Consider the following 20,568-nt stretch of genomic DNA (forward strand, 5'->3'; position numbering starts at 1 on the left):
CTGGTAGTCGTATGCTTCGGGCATCGATGTTTTTACAGACGCTCGAACTCCTGTAAATTTTTGCGACTTTGAACACTTGTTGTCGTTTCCCTGGCTTGAAGCACAACGTTACGTATGTCTATTGAAACTAATAATTTGTACCACATTGAAGACATCAAGATGTACTGAAATGATTTCAAATATTTCGGAATGACCTTTAGTTCAATATGTGCCTCCACATTCAAATTAAAGCTAAAAGCAAGTACAGTCGGCTTTCGTAAACCTAGCGATTGCTTAACAAACGGACCTTTGGCATCCATCCGTGAGCACCAACTCGTTTCCAACAGCGCGTGAAGGGACGATCCAATATTTTCTTTTCAAAGTTTCCATCTTTGGAGACTAGACTGATACACTTCATCAGTATCAGTTGATGGAAATTGATTGTAACACCTCCACGTAGGCCTTGGTAGCAACAATATTTTTTTTCCTGCGGTGTCTGTCGGTCTGGTCGCGCATTACAAGCAGAAACATAATGTTTTGCAAACAGGTAGATGATCTTTAAAAACCATCCGACATGAGCAGTGAGGGCCTCCAGCGCTTTCGCCTCTTATTCAAAATCATATGTGCACATTTTAAAATTTGCGCTTAATTATTATTTGTATTGTGTATTGTACGGGGGACCTAGAAACAATGGAGATGCTTCGTCCCGCCGTAGCCCTCAGTGATTCACAACCCCACAGCAGGCCACAGCTGTTCGCCCACCTCACCGTCGCCCCAAACCGAACCAAGGGTTACTGTGCGGTTCGGCACCCACACCCAGTGGATCCCCCCTCCCGGGAAAGTCTCATACAACACAAGTGTAACCCCAATGTTTGCGTGGTAGAGTAATTATGGTGCGCGCGTACTTGGAGACAGTGTTTGCGCAGCATTCGCCGACAGAGTGTAACTGAGCTGGAGTAAAGGGAACCAGGCTGCATTCGCCGAGGCAGATGGAAAACCGGCTTAAAAACCATCCACAGGCTGGCCGGCACACCGGACTTCTACACTAATCCGCCGAGGACCGGCACACCTTCCCGCTCGGGAAGCAGCGCGTTAGACTGCGCGGCTAGCCAGGCGGGCGTTGACTCAGGCACCTGAGGCCCGAATCACACATACAACAGTCAGTGACGTAATAGAAGGAGTAAACGAATGTACGAATTCTCCACCCTGCGAACTTTCCGCCCCACTAGAAATCTGCGGATTCTCCGCCTCGTACCTGCGTCCATTGTGTCCCGTCCTACCTCAGCCGGACCGTCCTGCCACCTTGCTCTACCTGTTCCCTGGACTCGGCCGAACTCCGCCCGCACTGTCCCGTCTGCTTGTTAGCATCGCTCTAGTTTTCGTAGACTTCACATCGTGCCACTTGGATATTACCATCACAGTAGTTGTGATATGGAATTTTCAACGACAATTCGCGGCAAGCCTAGTTGCCACTATGAAGGTTATTCTTACACACTGAAGAAAACGAAGGGAGATGGGACTGTGATTTGGCGTTGTTCCAAACAGAAAGAGAAGCATTGCCGAGGAAAGCTTAAAACCAAGGATTCTGCAGTGCTCCTTTCGCACGAGCATCAATATGGAGCTCCGGATGACGCGAGGTTGCAAGTACAGAGGACTATGTACTTCAACTAATACACTGTCTTCTTTTGCATGACAGTTATGTGGAAGATTTTCTACGTTTTCTTTAAGTCCTTCATTTTTATCAAGAACGACCTCCTTAATCATCATCATTTATTTAAGACTGATTATGCCTTTCAGCGTTCAGTCTGGAGCATAGTCCCCCTTATAAAATTCCTCCATGATCCCCTATTCAGTGCTACCATTGGTGCCTCTTCTGATGTTAAACCTATTACTTCTAAATCATTCTTAATCGAATCCAGGTACCTTCTCCTTGGTCTGTCCCGACTCCTCCTACCCTCTACTGCTGAACCCATGAGTCTCTGGGTAACCTTGCTTCTCCCATGCGTGTAACATGACCCCCACCATCTAAGCGTGTTCGCCCTGACTGCTACATCTATAGAGTTCATTCCCAGTTTTTCTTTGATTTCCTCACTGTGGACACCCTCCTGCCATTGTTCCCATCTACTAGTACCTGCAATCATCCTAGCTACTTTCATATCCGTAACCTCAACCTCGTTGATAAGGTAACCTGAATCCACCCAGCTTTCGCTCCCATACGACAAAGTTGGTCGAAAGATTGAACGGTGCACAGATAACTTAGTCTTGGTACTCACTTCCTTCTTGCAGAAGAGAGTAGATCGTAGCTGAGCGCTCACTGCATTAGCTTTGCTACACCTCGCTTCAAGTTCTTTCACTATGTTGCCATCCTGTGAGAATAGACCTCCTTAATGTATGTTAAAATGACGAAATTCCTCCAGCTGTACTGAGGTGTTAATTTTATTGGCAACTACTGTCGATGTTGTAACATCATCTTCAGGCCCATACTTGTTGACAGCAACCGTATGTGTCTAATACTAGTAGTCAGTGGTGAGATAGGCGTGTTCCATGGGGAAGGCAGGTAGTAACCTCCTTAATAGGTTCTTCATTTTTGTTAGTCTCGTCAATTTTTTGATCATCTACAAATACACTCTTGAACTATAATATTTTTGCGCCTTCTTCCATATCCTTTGGGTCGAGTGCTTCTCTGACGTAAGTTTAACAAATTTCAGCATTGAACCAGCCAACAAACGGCCCTTCAAAAACCTGACCCCAATTAACTTGCTTAAATTTATTTACTTATTTTGTGTTCCACTTGGGCAACGTCGCTGTGTATTTGTTCTAAATCAAATTTCTGCATCAATTAATAGAATCTTTTTTTTTTTTTTTTTTTACTTTTAATCAGTAAGAACTCTCTACGTAAAAACATATACATATCAGAACTATAACACTGAAATTGTTACATGCAACTCTCGGGTCCGTCGGCCGTTGTAACTTAATATATTATTATTTTATTATTATTATTATTATTATTATTATTATGGTTGCCGACTTACGTGGTGGGCCTTAATAAAAATGATATTTCATTCAATTTTGATTTACGATTAAATGTTTTTGTGAAGTTCTCCTTTTTAACAATATTAATGTTAAATTATTTGTTACGTTAATGAATGTTAGACTCGCTGAATATTGAAACATGAGCATATAAGTTGAAAAATGGAATAAACTGTTCATATTAATTTCCTCGGCTAGTAAATTCACTTTAAAGCAAAAAATCTTCACTTATTAATTACAATAGCGACCCACACACGCGCGAGAGTATTTTTTCTTACCTCCGCTAACCATTGTATTGTAGTCGGAGTCCTGGCTCTGGCTGTCGGCTATGGTACTGGAAATAAGAATCTTAAAGCTACGTATTTCTGCAACTTCGTGCGGCTGTGGAGAAAAATGAATATTGTGTTAATAGCTGGCGAGTTTTTCGCTTCCGCTAATTTTTTATAAGTTAATATAGCCACGTAATGGCGTCGTTGGCTGCACCGGCCGCTGCGATTGTTGAACTGTAAATTAATTGAATGCAGGTTAATTCAAGGAAGGCGGACATGGAATCGGGATCACCTCTTACAAATTAAAAGTGCACGATAATATTAAATCAATATATTATCTGCTTAATTCATACAAATATCCTTACATTTGCCAGCATTCGCAAGATCTCTGTCTACACGCAACCAAGACAAGAGAAGGAGTGAAGACGACTAAAAAATTAACAAAAGAGCGTATCTTGTCGTCTCTTTTAGATCATTTTGTTATATCTCTTTGCACTCGAAACTTACACAGTGAAATTATTATAATACGGAGAAAAATTTATGTTCGCCTGAGCGCCTAGTGTCCACTTATTATTCAAATTTTAAATGTCTCTTCTTTATAAATACTGTTTTTTACGTCTATTCTTATTACTTCGCTGGGGACGCTATACAACATTAGTACCGTACGGCTTGAGCATGCTAGCTCGCGTCCCCAGGGGATTAGTGGACCCTTGCTAGACCTTTCCTGGGCGGAAATTTCACAGGGCAGAGAACACATGGAGCATTAGTGGACCCTTCCTCGACCTTTTCTGGGCGGAAAATTCACAGGGCGGAGAATACACGACACCGGAGTAAACACCTTGGAATGGCAGTGGGCTCGTCATGCCACTCTAAGAGATGTTGTCAGACGGTCAAAACAAACAATAGACTGGAGCCCAACTTACGAAATCTGTTCGAGGGGAACACTATCGAACAGATGGGAGACAGAGACTTACGAAAAACAGCTGGATCCACTTAGCAATGAGAAGCCTGAGATCGGCAGCCCGCCGACTCAGGAAGGTCACATCACCAAGAAATTGAAGTGGCTGATGATGATGGTATGATGACCGTATGACATGAAATTTAGGAGGTTAGGGACGTAGCACTCACTCACCAGATACTGTCGTCATAGCTGATTCACCGTTTCGTCAGCGCAGTGGTGCACGCTGCGTGAGAAACCTCCCTCTCGGCAATTGCCGCCGGCGTGATTATGTACTTCTGCACCTCGAGCGGAGTGGTGTGAAGTGGTGGGGTTCATTTATAGCGTGCACCGCGAATCACTGCGCCTCACTGGTTTGACCTCCACACGTGTCGCTGATGGAATTAACCTTGCCGCGCTACGAGGCGACGGGGCGGGGACTTCACGTCTACTTCTGCATACAATGACGGGACAAAATGGCAGTAAAAAGTAGAGAGGATAATGGAATGTAGTCGAATTAAATCGGGTGATGCTACGGGAATTAGATTAGTAAATGAGACGCTTAAAGTAGTAAACGAGTTTGGCTATTTGGGGAGCAAAATAACTGATGATGGTCGAAGAAGAGAGGATATAAAATGTAGACTGGCAATGGCAAGGAAAGCGTTTCTCAGGAAGAGACATTTCTTAACATCGAGTATAGATTTAAGTGTCAGTAAGGCGTTTCTGAAAATATTTGTATGGAGTGTAGCCATGTATGGAAGTGAAACGTAGACGATAAATAGTTTAGACAAGAAGAGAATAGAAGGTTTCCAAATGTTGTGCTACAGAAGAATTCTGAAGATTAGATGGATAGATCACATAACTAATGAGGAGGTACTGAATAGAATTGGGGAGAAGAGAAATCTGTGGCACAACTTGACTAGAAGAATAGATCGGTTGGTAGGGCATATTCTGAGGCATCAAGGTATCACCAATTTAGTATTGGAGGGCAGCGTGGAGGGTAAAAATCGTAGAGGGAGACCAAGAGATGAGTACAATAAGCAGATTCAGAAGAATGTAGGCTGCAGTAGGTACTGGGAGATGAAGAAACTTGCACAGGATAGAGTAGCATGGAGTGCTGCATCAAAAACAGTCTCTGGGCTGAAGACCACAACGACAACAACAACAATGTAGAGAGACAAAATTTCGGGAATACATTAGTCTACGTAAGATATTGTAGTGATTGACATTGCAAGATCTCAAGCTAATGTATGCGCGAGAGAGCCGCTGCAAGTGTGAATTGCTAGTACGTTAATAAACGGTGTAACCACCAGAATGCTGAATACAGGCATGCAAACGTGCATGTGTTGTGTTCTACAGGTACCGCATGTCAGTTTGTGGGATGGAGTCCCATGCCCATTGCACTTGGTTGGGGCAATAAGGGGATAGTGAAGGATGTTTGTGGGTGACGCTGATGCTGTCGTCCGATGATGCCGCATATATACTCGATTGGAGACAGATCTAATGATCGAGCAGGCCAAGGCAACTTGTCGATACTCTGTACAGCATGTTAGGTTCCAACAGCGGAATGTGGGTGAGCGTTATCCTGTTGGAAAACACCCCCTGGAATGCTATTCATGAATGGCAGCACAACAGGTCGAATCTACATCTACATCCATACTCCGCAAGACACCTGACGGTGTGTGGCGGAGGATACCTTGAGTACGTCTATCGGTTCTCTCTTCTATTCCAGTATCGTAGTGTGCGTGGAAAGGAGGATTGTCGGTATGCCTCTGTGTGGGCTCTAATCTCTCTGATTTTATCCTCATGATCTCTTCGCGAGATATACGTAGGAGGGAGCAATATACTGCTTGACTCCTCGGTGAAGGTATGTTCTCGAAACTTCAACAAAAGCCCGTAGCGATTTACCGAGCGTCTCTCCTGCAGAGTCTTCCACCGGACTTTATCTATCATCTCCGTAACGCTTTCGCAATTACTAAATGATCCTGTAACGAAGCGCGCTGCTCTCCGTTGGATGTTCTCTATCTCTTCTATCAACCCTATCTGGTACGGATCCCACACTGCTCAGCATTATTCAAGCAGTGGGCGAACAAGCGACTCTCGTACTTCCTTTGTTTTCGGATTGCATTTCCTTAGGATTCTTCCAATGAATCTCAGTCTGGCATCTGCTATACGGTCGATCAACTTTATATGATCATTCCATTTTAAATCACTCCTAATACCTACTCCCAGATAATTTATGGAATTAACTGCTTCCAGTTGCTGACTTGCTATATTGTAGCTAAATGATATGGGATCTTTCTTTCTGTGTATTCGCAGCACTTCACACCTTTCTACATTGGGATTCAATTGCCATTCCCTACACCATGCGTCAATTGGCTGCAGATCCTCCTGCATTTCAGTACAATTTTCCATTGTTTCAACCTCTCGATATACTATCCACAAGGTCATTTATGTATATTGTGAATAGCAACGGTCCTATGACACTCCCCTGCGGCACACCTGAAACCACTCTTACCTCGGAAGACTTCTCTCCGTTGAGAATGACATGCTGCGTTCTGTTATCTAGAAACTCTTCAATCCAATCACACAATTGATCTGATAGTCCATATACTCTTACTTTGTTAGTGTGGGGAACTGTATCGAACGCCTTGCGGAAGTCAAGAAACACGGCATCTACCTGGGAACCCGTGTCTATGGCCCTCTGGGTCTCGTGGACGTATAGCGCGAGATGGGTTTCACACGATCGTCTTTTTCTAAACCCGTGCTGATTCCTACAGTGTAGATTTCTAGTCTCCAGAAAAGTCATTATACTCGAACGTAATACGTGTTGCAAAATTCTACAACTGATCGACATTAGAGATATAGGTTTATAGTTCCGCGCATCTGTTCGACTTCCCTTCTTGAAAACGGGGATGACCTGTGCCCTTTTCCAGTCCTTTGGAACACTACGCTCTTCTAGAGACCTACGGTACACCGCTGCAAGAAGGGGGGCAAGTTCCTTCGCGTACTCTATGTAAAATAGAACTAGTATCCCGTCAGGACCAGCGGCCTTTCCTCTTTTGAGTGATTTTAATTGTTTCTGTATCCCTCTGTCGTCTATTTTGGTATCTACCATTTTGTCATCTGTGCGACAATCTAGAGAAGGAACTACAGTGTAGTCTTCCCCTGTGAAGCAGCTTTGGAAAAAGACATTTAGTATTTCGGCCTTTAGTCTGTCATCACCAAATCGACTTAAAAATTTAGAGTCAGGGTGCGTGGAATAATCACGAGAGTGCTCCTGCTCACATTTGAAATCGCACCCCAGACCATAACTCCAGGTGTAGGTGTAGCGTGCGGATCGTCTGGCTGCAGGCCCTCAGCTAGCCTCCTTCTAACCGACACACGGCCATCACTGGCACCGAGGCAGATCCAGCTTTCATCGGAAAGCACAATAGACTTCCATCCTGCTCTCCAAAGAGTTCTCGCTTGACATCATTGAAGTGGCTACAGGCCGTCTGTCTCTGAGCTGCCCTGAAGAAGGGTTCAAATGGCTCTGAGCACTGTGGGACTTAACATCTATGGTCATCAGTCCCCTAGAACTTAGAACTACTTAAACCTAACTAACCTAAGGACAGCACACAACACCCAGTCATCACGAGATGGAGAAAATCCCTGACCCCGCCGGGAATCGAACCCGGGAACCCGTGCGTGGGAAGCGAGAACGCTACCGCACGACCACGAGCTGCCCTCGAAGTAACCTATTTTTAACAGACCGTTGTGTCACAGTAGTGCCCCATTTCAGATGAAGTTACTGCTGCAGATGCAGTACGATGCGCCACGCCGAATACGATGGACTACCCTCTCGGTAGCGCCACGTGTCCGTCCGGAGCCCGGTCTAATTGGGACAGTACATTCTCCCGTGACCATCGCTGACAACAATCATGCACAGTGGCTACATTCCTGCCAACTCTTTCTGCAGAAGGAACATCCATCCTCTCATAGCCCTATTACACGACCTCGTTCAAACTCAGTGAGGTGTTGATAATGGGGTCTTTGTCGCCTGAAAGGCATTATTGACTAACATCAACACGCAGTGGCCAGTCTCAGTCGGTCACGACCGTTGCAGCGCACATGTAAATCATCCTCATAGTGGCTCTGCTAACACCACTCTTTTGCGACATTACACAAGGGGTGGTATTTCCAAAGATCAAAGTGAAATCGCAGTTATAACTAATCGTTAGCTGAATGTAAACCATAGATGTTCGTTATGGAGGAAAAAGAAAACAACAACAAACCGATGTAACTAACACTGTGACACAGTTATGTAACAGAGTTACTAGTTTCATTCCTTACACTACTATGTACGTGATGATTCCAGCCTACTACCGTGCTAAATTTTAGGCATATAACTTTTTAGGGGGATACACTATGACTTACATAGAGTTTCTAGTTGGTGCGTTGAACTGGAGATAGCTCTAAATGTCGAAAAATGTAAGTTAATGTGGATGATCAGGCAGAACAGATTAGATTAGATAAGATTAGATTAGATTAGATTAGATTTTCGTTCCATAGATCCGTGCTGAGGAGCTCCTTGTGGATGTGGAACATGTCAATTTTTTAAAGCTTAAATAACAATACTAATACACTCCTGGAAATGGAAAAAAGAACACATTGACACCGGTGTGTCAGACCCACCATACTTGCTCCGGACACTGCGAGAGGGCTGTACAAGCAATGATCACACGCACGGCACAGCGGACACACCAGGAACCGCGGTGTTGGCCGTCGAATGGCGCTAGCTGCGCAGCATTTGTGCATCGCCGCCGTCAGTATCAGCCAGTTTGCCGTGGCATACGGAGCTCCATCGCAGTCTTTAACACTGGTAGCATGCCGCGACAGCGTGGACGTGAACCGTATGTGCAGTTGACGGACTTTGAGCGAGGGCGTATAGTGGGCATGCGGGAGGCCGGGTGGACGTACCGCCGAATTGCTCAACACGTGGGGCGTGAGGTCTCCACAATACATCGATGTTGTCGCCAGTGGTCGGCGGAAGGTGCACTTGCCCGTCGACCTGGGACCGGACAGCAGCGACGCACGGATGCACGCCAAGACCGTAGGATACTACGCAGTGCCGTAGGGGACCGCACCGCCACTTCCCAGCAAATTAGGGACACTTGCTCCTGGGGTATCGGCGAGGACCATTCGCAACCGTCTCCATGTAGCTGGGCTACGGTCCCGCACACCGTTAGGCCGTCTTCCGCTCACGCCCCAACATCGTGCAGCCCGTCTCCAGTGGTGTCGCGACAGGCGTGAATGGAGGGACGAATGGAGACGTGTCGTCTTCAGCGATGAGAGTCACTTCTGCCTTGGTGCCAATGATGGTCGTATGCGTGTTTGGCGCCGTGCAGGTGAGCGCCACAATCAGGACTGCATACGACCGAGGCACACAGGGCCAACACCCGGCATCATGGTGTGGGGAGCGATCTCCTACACTGGCCGTACACCTCTGGTGATCGTCGAGGGGACACTGAATAGTGCACGGTACATCCAAACCGTCATCGAACCCATCGTTCTACCATTCCTAGACCGGCAAGGGAAATTGCTGTTCCAACAGGACAATGCACGTCCGCATGTATCCCCTGCCACTCAACGTGCTCTAGAAGGTGTAAGTCAACTACCCTGGCCAGCAAGATCTCCGGATCTGTCCCCCATTGAGCATGTTTGGGACTGGATGAAGCGTCGTCTCACGCGGTCTGCACGTCCAGCCCGAACGCTGGTCCAACTGAGGCGCCAGGTGGAAATGGCATGGCAAGCCGTTCCACAGGACTACATCCAGCATCTCTACGATCGTCTCCATGGGAGAATAGCAGCCTGCATTGCTGCGAAAGGTGGACATACACTGTACTAGTGCCGACATTGTGCATGCTCTGTTGCCTGTGTCTATGTGCCTGTGGTTCTGTCAGTGTGATCATGTGATGTATCTGACCCCAGGAGTGTGTCAATAAAGTTTCCCCTTCCTGGGACAATGAATTCACGGTGTTCTTATTTCAGTTTCCAGGAGTGTAGTGTATATCATTTGTTTCTATTAACAAAATCGTCAATGGAGTAGGAGGAGTTGGCCACTAGTAAGTCTTTCAGGCTCCTTTTAAACTGATATTTATTTGTAACTAAAATTTTTTATGTTTGCTGGCAAATTATTGAAGATGAGTGTTCCTGAGTAGTGGACCCCTTTTTGAACTAAAGTAAGTGCTTTTAAGTAGTTGTGCAGATCATTTTTGTTCCTGGTATTGTATGTATGAACTGAGCTGTTTGTTGGAAAAAGAGATATATTATTTAGGACAAATTTCATTAAGGAGTAAATATACTGAGAGTCAGTAGTTAGTATACCCAGTTCTTTGAAGAGGTTTCTACATGACGTCCGTGAATTTACTCCACAAATAATACGTATTACACGCTTTTGGACTCTGAAAATTTTGTTTGACTTGAAGAGTTACCCCAAAATATTATACCGAATTACATTATAGAATGAAAGTAGGCAGAGTATGCAAGTTTTTTAATTTTTGTGTCGCCGATGTCAGCTAACACTCGAATTGCAAATACAGATTTGTTAAGGCGTTTCTGCAGTTCTGTGGTGTGCTCCTCCCAACTGAATTTATTATCAAGTTGTAATCCCAGGAATTCAAGACTGTCAACCTCTCCTATCTGCTCTTCTTCATACTTTATGCATATGCTGGGTGGGAACCTCCTACAGTTTCTGAATTGCATATAGTGAGTCTTTTCGAAGTTTAATGTCGGTGAGTTGGCTTTAAACCATTTATTAATATCCATTAAAATATTATTAGCAGATCTTTCTAGAATTACACTCGATATACTATTTATTGCAAACAAAACGAACTCTGCTTCTGGCAGTGTAAGTGATGAGAGATCGTTAATGTACACAAGAAAAAGCATTGTCCCTAAGATGGGTCCTTGTGGGACACCACATCTAATTTCTTCCCATTCTGATGATGACTGATGTCTTAATTCACTAGTCCCTTACACTGACACTCTTTGTTTCCTGTTAGAGAGGTATGACTTGAACCTTTTTGCAGCACTGCCCTTGACACCATAGAATTCTACTTTATTTAAAAGGATGTTGTGGTTCACACAATAAAATGCCTTTGACAAATCACAAAAAATACCTGCTGCTTGTAATTTGTTATTTAACGAATTAAGTACATTTTCACTGTAGGTGTGAATAGCCTTCTCGATATCAGAACCATTCAGAAATCCAAACTGTGTTCTTGATAATATGTTATTTGTGATCAGATGGTTGAGAAGCTCCCTGTACATTACTTTTTCTAAAAATTTTGAGAATGCTGGCAAAAGTGAAATTGGTCAATAGTTTGATGGTATCTCTTTATCCCCTTTCTTAAATAGAGGCTTAACATCTGCATATTTTAGCCAGTCAGGAAATGTCCCAGTTATAATTGACTGGTTACACAAGTAACATAGAATTGTTCTAAACTCACAAGAACATGCTTTAATTAACTTTGTTGATATTTCATCGTAACCACCAGAATGATTTGTTTTTAAAGATTTTATTACGAAAATTCTTTCTTTTGGTGAAGTGAGTGGCATATTCGCGTACCTGAAGCTCTTTGTAAAGGCTAGTTTCAGATATCCAAGATCCTGACAATTCCATTCTATCAGTAACGGATATAAAGTACTGTAATGTTCGGATACAGGTTTAGTAGTCCCCTGTTTGACACAATCAAATCTTATAAATACCTTATGTAACGCTGCAAAGCGATATGAAATGAAACGAGCATGTGAGGATTGTAATAGGGAAGGCGAATCGCCGACTTCGGCTTGTTGCCAGAAGTTTGGGAAAGTCTGGTTCATCTGTAAAGGAGGCCGCATATAGGACGCTGGTGCGACCTATTCTTGGGCACTGCTCGAGTGTTTGGGATCCGCACCAGGTCGGATTAAAGGAAGACGTTGAAGCAATTGGAAGGTAGCAAATCTGACCGCCCGCCTCTGAATTGCTTCGATGTCTTCCTGGTGTGAATCCCAAACATTCCAAACATTCGAGCAGTACTCAAGAATGGGTCCCACTCGCGCCCTATAGGCCGTCTCTTTATGGATGAGCTACACATTCCCAAAATTCTCCGAATGAAAAAAAGTCCAGCATTCGCTTACCACAACTACCAACTGACGTGCTCATTTCGCAATGTTACGTTTAGCCATTTAATCGAAGCGACTGTTTCAAGCAGCACGTTACTAATGGTGTATTCGACTGTTACAGGATTGTTCCTTCACATCCGTGTCAACTTACATTTTTCTGCATTTAGAGCAAGCTGCCATTCATCACACCAACTAGAAATTCTGTCTAAGCCTTGCTTCGCCTTACAGTCACTCACGGACGACACCTTCCTGTACATCACAGCTTCAACACCAAACAACCGCAGATTACTGTCCAACATTGTCTGCGGAATCGTTAGTCTATTGTGCCGTGTGCTCCTGCGATTTGATTGTTCCGGTGTAGTGTGTTCTATCTCTTTCGATTCGCTTTGCTGTGTGCGGGTTGGTGCGCCCTATGGGATTCCGTGCGGGAAGCCGATAGGGAGTCTCGGGCAGAGAGAGACGAGCGGGCCTAGACGTAGCGACGCCGGAAGACCGCGGAAGTCGCGTCGGCAAGTGGTGTGAGTGTGGCAGTTGCGTTGGGACCGGCCGAGCGTTGGAACTGGAGGTGCTGCAGTGACTCGCTGTCGTTCGTTCTGTTTGAGTTCAACCTTCCTCACGCCGTGGCTGCGGGCTGGTGTTATTCTGGCCATTACCTTATTAGCGGCATTTGGTTAATATTGTTAAAGGTGAGCTATTGGTTTGGTGCATCTTCATCCGGTGGAGTTACAGCGAGACTTCTTTCTATCGTATTCTGGCTTGCACTGCTGAGCAGTGAGCGTTCTCACGTCGCATGTCGAAATACTGGCTTGTGCCCTGCTTGATTTACGCATGAACTGGAGTGCCTATGTTGGCGTGTTTGCTTAAATTGTTGATGAAATGTTTTACAATATCCTTACTTGAGTGCCTTTAAATTGCATTTCAGTTCGTTACTGAACTTATATCAGTTAAGGGACTCCCAAATTATCACGCTAGTCAAGTAAAGTTTAAGTCTACTGTGACACCACTGTTTACCTGTTGGCCTACAACTATTGATGGATTTCTGTGGTAAAATTCAAATGGAGGCACTGTCTTGTTCACTTGTCTGAACTGAATGTGTTTGCCTTGTAAAACAGTTCATTACTGATTCTGAGTAGTTTAATCAGTGGTAAGGCACTCGTTATTCTGGATCGGACTGTACTTTACATTAATTGCATTGTCCTAGTAAATCGGTGTGCTACGTAAGATTATAACGCTAGCGTCATTGTGGGTAATATTTACCATTTAACTATATGAGTTGGTTCTGTGAATCATTGTGGCACACAAGGTCACGTAAGACAGTGCTGTAGTGGGTAGATATTGCTATACGTCTGTGATATTATTTCCTGTAAGCCATTGTGCCCATTAGGTTATGTAAGGCTTAAATGCAGTGACCAGTTTGGTAATTTTCTGTTTCGTAATAACATTTTACAAGCATTAAAATTTTGGTAAAGGTTTAAATCTCATATTTGCAGATTGTTTGGGGTTAGATAACATTATGATTCCTGTTAAATCAGCTGATGTACATTTAAATTGAACAAGTCATTTGTCAATATGTTGTTACCAGTAACTTGCATGACTTTTCTTGCGCAATAAATTAAAATTTATATTCTATCCTCTATTTGTAGCTCAGCCTTCCACTCCAGCAGCCCCTGTATCCTGCTCCCAACCATATTATGTATATAAAGAACAACAGCGGGCCTGTTACACCTCGCTGGTGCATTCCTGTCGATACCCTTATCTCTGATGAATACTCACCGTCGAGAACGACGTACTTTGTTCTATTATTTAAAAAGTATTCGAGTTACTCTCACATCTGGGACCTAAACAGTATGCTCGGTTCTTTGTTAACAGCCTGCAGTGGGGCGCTGAGTCAAATGCTTTCCAGAAATGTTTGTTGTTGTTGTTGTGGTCTTCAGTCCTGAGACTGGTTTGATGCAGCTCTCCATGTTAATTTATCCTGTGCAAGCTCCTTCATCTCCAAGTACCTACTGCAACCTACATCCTTCTGAATCTGTTTAGTGTATTCATCTCTTGGTCTCCCTCTACGATTTTTACCGTCCGCGCTGCCCTCCAATGCTAAATTGGTGATCCCTTGATGCCTCAGAACATGTCCTACCAACCGATCCCTTCTTCTACTCAAGTTGTGCCACAAACTCCTCTTCTCCCCAATCCTACTCAATACCTCCTCATTAGTTATGTGATCTACCCACCTAATCTTCAACATTCGTCTGTAGCATCACATTCCGAAAGCTTCTATTCTCTTCTTGTCCAAACTATTTATTGTCTATGTTTCACTTCCATACATGGCTACACTCCACACAAATACTTTCAGAAACGACTTCCTGACATTTAAATCTATATTCGATGTTAACAAATTTCTCTTCTTCGGAAACGCTTTCCTTGCCACTGCCAGTCTACATTTTATATCCTCTCTACTTCGACCATCACCACCTATTTTGCTCCCCAAATAGTAAAATTCCTTTACTGCTTTAAGTGTCTCATTTCCAAATCTAATTCCCTCAGCATCACCCGACTACATTTCATTATTCTTGTTTTGCCTTTGTTGATGTTCATCTTATATCCTCCTTTCAAGACACTGTCCATTCCGTTCAACTGCTCTTCCAAGTCCTTTGCTGTCTCTGCCATAAGTACAATGTCATCGGCGAACCTCAAAGTTTTTATTTCTTCTCCATGGATTTCAATACCTACTCCAAATTTTTCTTTTATTTCCTTTACTGCTTGCTCAGTATACAGATTGAATACCATCGGGGAGAGACTACAACCCTGTCTCACTCCCTTCCCAACCACTGCCTCCCTTTCATGCCCCTCGACTCTTACAATTGCCATCTGGTTTCTGTACAAATTGTAAATAGCCTTTTGCTCCCTGTATTTTACCCCTGCCACATTTAGAATTTGAAAGAGAGTATTCCAGTCAACATTGTCAAAAGCTTCTTCTAAGATAAGTTGTAAATTAGTATTGCCTCATGTGTTCCAACATTTCTACGGAATCCAAACTGATCATCCCCGAGGTCGGCTTCTACCAGGTTTTCCATTCGTCTGTAAATAATTCGCTTTAGTATTTTGCAGCTGCGACTTGTTAAACTGATTGTTTGCTAATTTTCACATCTGTCAACACCTGCTTTCTTTGGTATTGGAATTATTATATTCTTCTTGAAGTCTGAGGGTACTTCGCCTGTCTCGTACGTCTTGCTCACCAGATGGTAGAGTTTTGTCAGGAATGGCTCTCCCAAGGCCGTCAGTAGTTCTAATGGAATGTTGTCTACTCCCGGGGCCTTGTTTCGACTCAGGTCTTTCAGTGCTCTGTCAAACTCTTGGCGTAGTATCGTATCACCCATTTCATCTTCGTATACATCAACTTCCATTTCCATAATATTGTCCTCAAGTACATCGCCCTTGTATAGACCCTCTATATACACCTTCCACCTTTCTGCTTTCCCTTCTTTGCTTAGAACTGGGTTTCCATCTGAGCTCTTGATATTCGTACAAGTGGTTCTCTTTTCTCCAAAGGTCTCTTTGATTTTCCTGTATGCTGTATCTATCTTACCCCTAGTGAGATAAGCCTCTACATCCTTACATTTATCCTCTAGCCATACCTGCTTAGCCATTTTGCTACCTGCTTAGCCATTTTGCACTTCCTGTCGATATCATTTTTGAGACGCTTGTATTCCTTTTTGCCTGCTTCATTTACTGCATTTTTATATTTTCTCCTTTCATCAATTAAATTCAATATTTCTTCTGTTACCCAAGGATTTCTACTAGCCCTCGTCTTTTTACCTACTTGATCCTCTGCTGCCTTCACTAATTCATCTCTCAGAGCTAACCATTCGACTTCTACTGTATTTCTTTCCCCCATTCCTGTCAATTGTTCCCTTATGCCTTCCCTGAAACTCTGTACAACCTCTGGTTCTTTCAGTTTATCGAGGTCCCATCTCCTTAAATTCTCACCTTTTTGCAGTTTCTTCAGTTTTAACCTACAGTTCGTAACCAATAGATTGTGGTCAGAGTCCACATCTGCCCCTGGAAATGTCCTACAATTTAAGACTTGGTTCCTAAATCTATGTCTTACCATTGTATAATCTATCTGATACCTTTAGTGTCTCCAGGATTCTTCCATGTATATATCCTTCTTATATGATTCTTGAACCAAGTGTTAGCTATGATTAAGTTATGCTGTGTGCAAAATTCTACCAGATGGCTTCCTCTTTCATTTCTTAGCCCCAAATTCATATTCACCTACTATGTTTCCTTCTCTCACTTTTCCTACTCTCTAATTCCAGTCACCCATCACTATTAAATTTTCGTCTCCCTTCACTACCTGAATAATTCCTTTTATCTCATCATACATTTCTTCAATTTTTTCGTCCTCTGCAGAGCTAGTTGGCATATAAACTTGTACTACTGTAGTAGGCGTGGGCTTCGTGTCTGTCTTGGCCACAATAATGCGTTCACTATGCTGTTTGTAGTAACTTACCCGCATTCCTATTTTCCTATTCATTAGTAAACCTACTCTCGCATTATCCCTCTTCGATTTTGTGTTTATAACCCTATAGTCACCTGACCCGAAGTCTTGTTCCTCCTGCCACCGAACTTCACTAATTCCCACTATATCTAACTTTAACCCATCCATTTCCCTTTTTAAATTTTCTAACCTACCTGCCTGATTAAGGGATCTGACATTCCACGCTCCGATCTGTAGAACGCCAGTTTTCTTTCTCCGGATAGTGACATCCTCTTGAGTAGTCCCCTCCCGGAGATCCGAATGGGGGACTATTTTACCTCCGGAATATTTTACCCAAGAGGACGCCATCGTCATTTAACCATACAGTAAAGCTGCCTGCCCTCGGGAAAAATTACGGCCGTAGTTTCCCCTTGCTTTCAGCCGTTGGCAGTACCAGCACAGCAAGGCCGTTTTGGTTATTGTTACAAGTCCAGATCAGTCAATCATCCAGACTGTTGCCCCTGCAACTACTGAAAAGGCTGCTGCCCCTCTTCGGGAACCACACGTTTGTCTGACCTCTCTACAGATACCCCTCCGTTGTGGTTGCACCTACGGTACGGCTATCTGTATCGTTGAGGCACGCAAGCCTCCACACTAATGGCAAGATCCATGGTTCATGGGGGGAAATGTAGGACTGCGGTATCAGCCTATTGCCCCTCCTCCATAGTTCGCAGTATATCACGTGAGAAAAGGGAAAGCTGAGATTCGCAAGGGCGATGTTCTCTAAACCCGTGCTGATTGGTGGACAGGTGCTTTTCTGTCTCAAAAAGATTTGATATATTCAAGAAATCTGTAGCAAACCAATGTTGAAGATATTGATCGTCTTTATGCTGACCCGTGCCTTTACATGCCTTATCTACAGGAGTCATCTGTACTTTTTTCCAGTCGCTTGGGGCTTAACCCTGGGTGAGTCAGTCACGATAAAGGCAAACTGAGGGGCCAATGCTTCCAGTTACACAACTGGACATTAAAAATGCTTCACTACGAAGAAATGCAGATGATAAACGGGTATTCATTGGACAAATATATTATACTAGAACGGACATGTGATTAAATTTTCATGCAATTTGAATGCATAGATCCTGAGAAATCAGTACCCAGAACAGCCACCCCTGGCCGTTATAACGGCCTTGATACGCCTGGGCATTGAGTCAAACAGAGCTTGCATGGCGTGTACTGGTACAGCTGCCCATGTAACTTCAACACGTTATCACAGTTCATCAAGAGTGGTGACTGGCGTGTTGTGACGAGCCAGTTGCTCGGCCACCATTGACCAGACGTTTTCTACTTGTGAGAGATCTGGAGAATGTGCTGGCCGGGGCAGCAGTCTAACATTTTTTGTATCCAGAAAGGCCCGTACAGGACCTGCAACATGCGCTCGTGCATTATCCTGCTGAAATGTAGGGTTTCGCAGGGATAGAATGAAGGGTAGAGCCACGGGTCGTAACACATCTGAAATGTAACGTCCATTGTTCAAAGTGCCGTCAATGCGAACAAGAGGTGACCGAGACGTGTAACCAATGGCACCCCATACCATCACGCCAGGTGATACGCCAATATCGCGATGACGAATACACGCTTCCAATGTACGTTCACCGCGATGTCGCCAAACACGGAGTAGACTATCATGATGCTGTAAACAGAACCTGGATTCATTCGAAAAAAATGACGTTTTGCAATTCGTGCACCCAGGTTCGTCGTTGAGTACACCATCGCAGGCGCTCCTGTCTGTGATGCAGCGTCAAGGGTAACCGCAGCCATGGTCTCCGAACTGATAGTCCATGCTGCTGCAAACGTCGTCGAACTGTTCGTGCAGATGGTTGTTGTCTTGCAAACGTCCCCATCTGTTGACTCAGGGATCGAGACGTGGCTGAACGACCCGTTACAGCCATGCGGATAACGTGCTGTCATCTCGACTGCTAGTGATACGAGGCCACACATCCATGCCCGACGCAGGATCGAACCTGCGACCGTAGCAGCAGCGCGGTTCCGGACGGAAGCGCCTAGAACCGCTCGGCCACAGCGGCCGGCAATTTGTAAACTAACTAGACGTTTGAAGCTGTTCTACACACAGGAATCGATTCTCTAGAGTATCTGGGTTTACCGGTTGGTACCTATCACCATATCCTCTGTCTTTTGGTACCACACCAACTAATAAATGTCGTTCACGTTTCAGACATCAGTGCTGACGTGTGTGTGCATACCTGGAACACGTTGGATCGCAGAACTAGTTGTGTGAAAATACGGTACGTCCTTTTCTTAAGATGAACCTGACTATAAAAAATTCAGGGTGCGGCAGCGTTCACACCATCAGGCAGCAACTGTAATTTATTTATTACCTCTTATGTCAATTAATATTTAAAGATATGCCGTTTACTAACGTGTAAGCCATTGTCCATTGCGTGGATTACTTTTTGAATATAACCCCTGTCAAATGACGCCTCCTCTGCACAACACATTTATCTAGGCGACGTTGGAAGCTTTCCATAACTCAGGATAATGTATTCTCTGGGACATTGCCGACGGCAGTTCTGATGCGATCCTCGAACTCAGGAATGGTGGCTTCAGGTAGCCCCAAAGGAAAAAGTCTGCACATGAAAGGTCAGGTGAGCGAAGCGCCCAGGAAATGTCACCAAAACGGGAAATTACTCTACCGGGAAATGTCTGTCGGAAGAAATCCATGCAAATTCTAGCCACCATTCTTGAGTTGAAGGATCGCATCAGAACTGCCGTCGGCAATGTCGCAGGAAATACGTTACGCCGAGTTATGGAAAGCTTCCAACGCCGCCTAGATGGATGTGTTGTGCAGAGGGGGCATCATTTGACAGGAGTCATATTCAAAAAGTAATCCACACAATGGACAATGACTTACACATTAGTAAAAGGCATACCTTTAACTATTGACATAAGAGGTAATAAATAAATTACAGTTGCTGCCTGATGGTGTGTTTTTTAATATCCTACTATGAACGCTGCCGCACGCTTTAGCTCTATCAATAATTACCATAAAAAGGAGAACAGCTTCTTGCACCGGACTGTTGCTCGAAATAATGTCCTGATGCTTATTACGTACGTTTGATGAAATGAAAGATAACTGTACTTCTATGGATCAAATAATATATTTTCTCTAAAATCAACTTTATGGAGCCACTGGTAAAAGTGAGTAAACATGATTAGTTGATAGACAGTTGTATAACCCCTCTCGTCTATCTTCGTTCAGTCCTCTTTAAAATACACAAAAGCAGAAGCTATATAAATCTCGCTACCCAACCTCAAGAAGCCCTCACTGGTCTACCACTAGCAGATGCTGAGAAAAGGAAATATCCAACAGAAAGAAAATCTAATATTTAAAAATGCATTGTGTTGTTTATTACTTACTAGAACAGTAACGACACTCGCTTCTTTCTAAATACTGAGAGAGAAGTTTGAGGCACTGAATATCCGTTTAAATATTTAGTTGTAATTTACATTAGAACTGGTCTCAGGTCTTATGATACTGCTCAGGAATTGACTTCCCACATGAGCTGATGCGGAGGCATGTAGACTATCGTTTTTCTCTCGCTCTGTCTGTGTGTGGAGCAGGAAAGGTACAGGGTCCGTCATTCATCGTATGGTCGCTTGCGGAGAATGTATGCAGATGTAGACACAGATGTAGATGTAGATATGGT

General features: G+C 44.0%; 1 protein-coding gene across 2 annotated transcripts in view; it reads left to right on the forward strand.

Moving 5' to 3' along the window:
• Positions 1-20,568, forward strand: part of LOC126354795 (protein slit-like) — a 78,705-nt gene that overhangs the window by 31,906 nt on the left and 26,231 nt on the right. The window contains exon 2 of one of the 2 annotated variants that reach the window (XM_050004708.1): positions 19,077-19,146. The exons of the other annotated variant lie outside the window; for it this stretch is intronic. The gene's annotated coding sequence lies outside the window, so the exon portion shown is untranslated. The remainder of the gene's footprint in view (positions 1-19,076; positions 19,147-20,568) is intronic. 2 annotated transcript variants of the gene reach the window in all.

Source organism: Schistocerca gregaria, chromosome 3 (genome assembly GCF_023897955.1).
Source record: "Schistocerca gregaria isolate iqSchGreg1 chromosome 3, iqSchGreg1.2, whole genome shotgun sequence".
Classification (NCBI taxonomy): domain Eukaryota; kingdom Metazoa; phylum Arthropoda; class Insecta; order Orthoptera; family Acrididae; genus Schistocerca; species Schistocerca gregaria.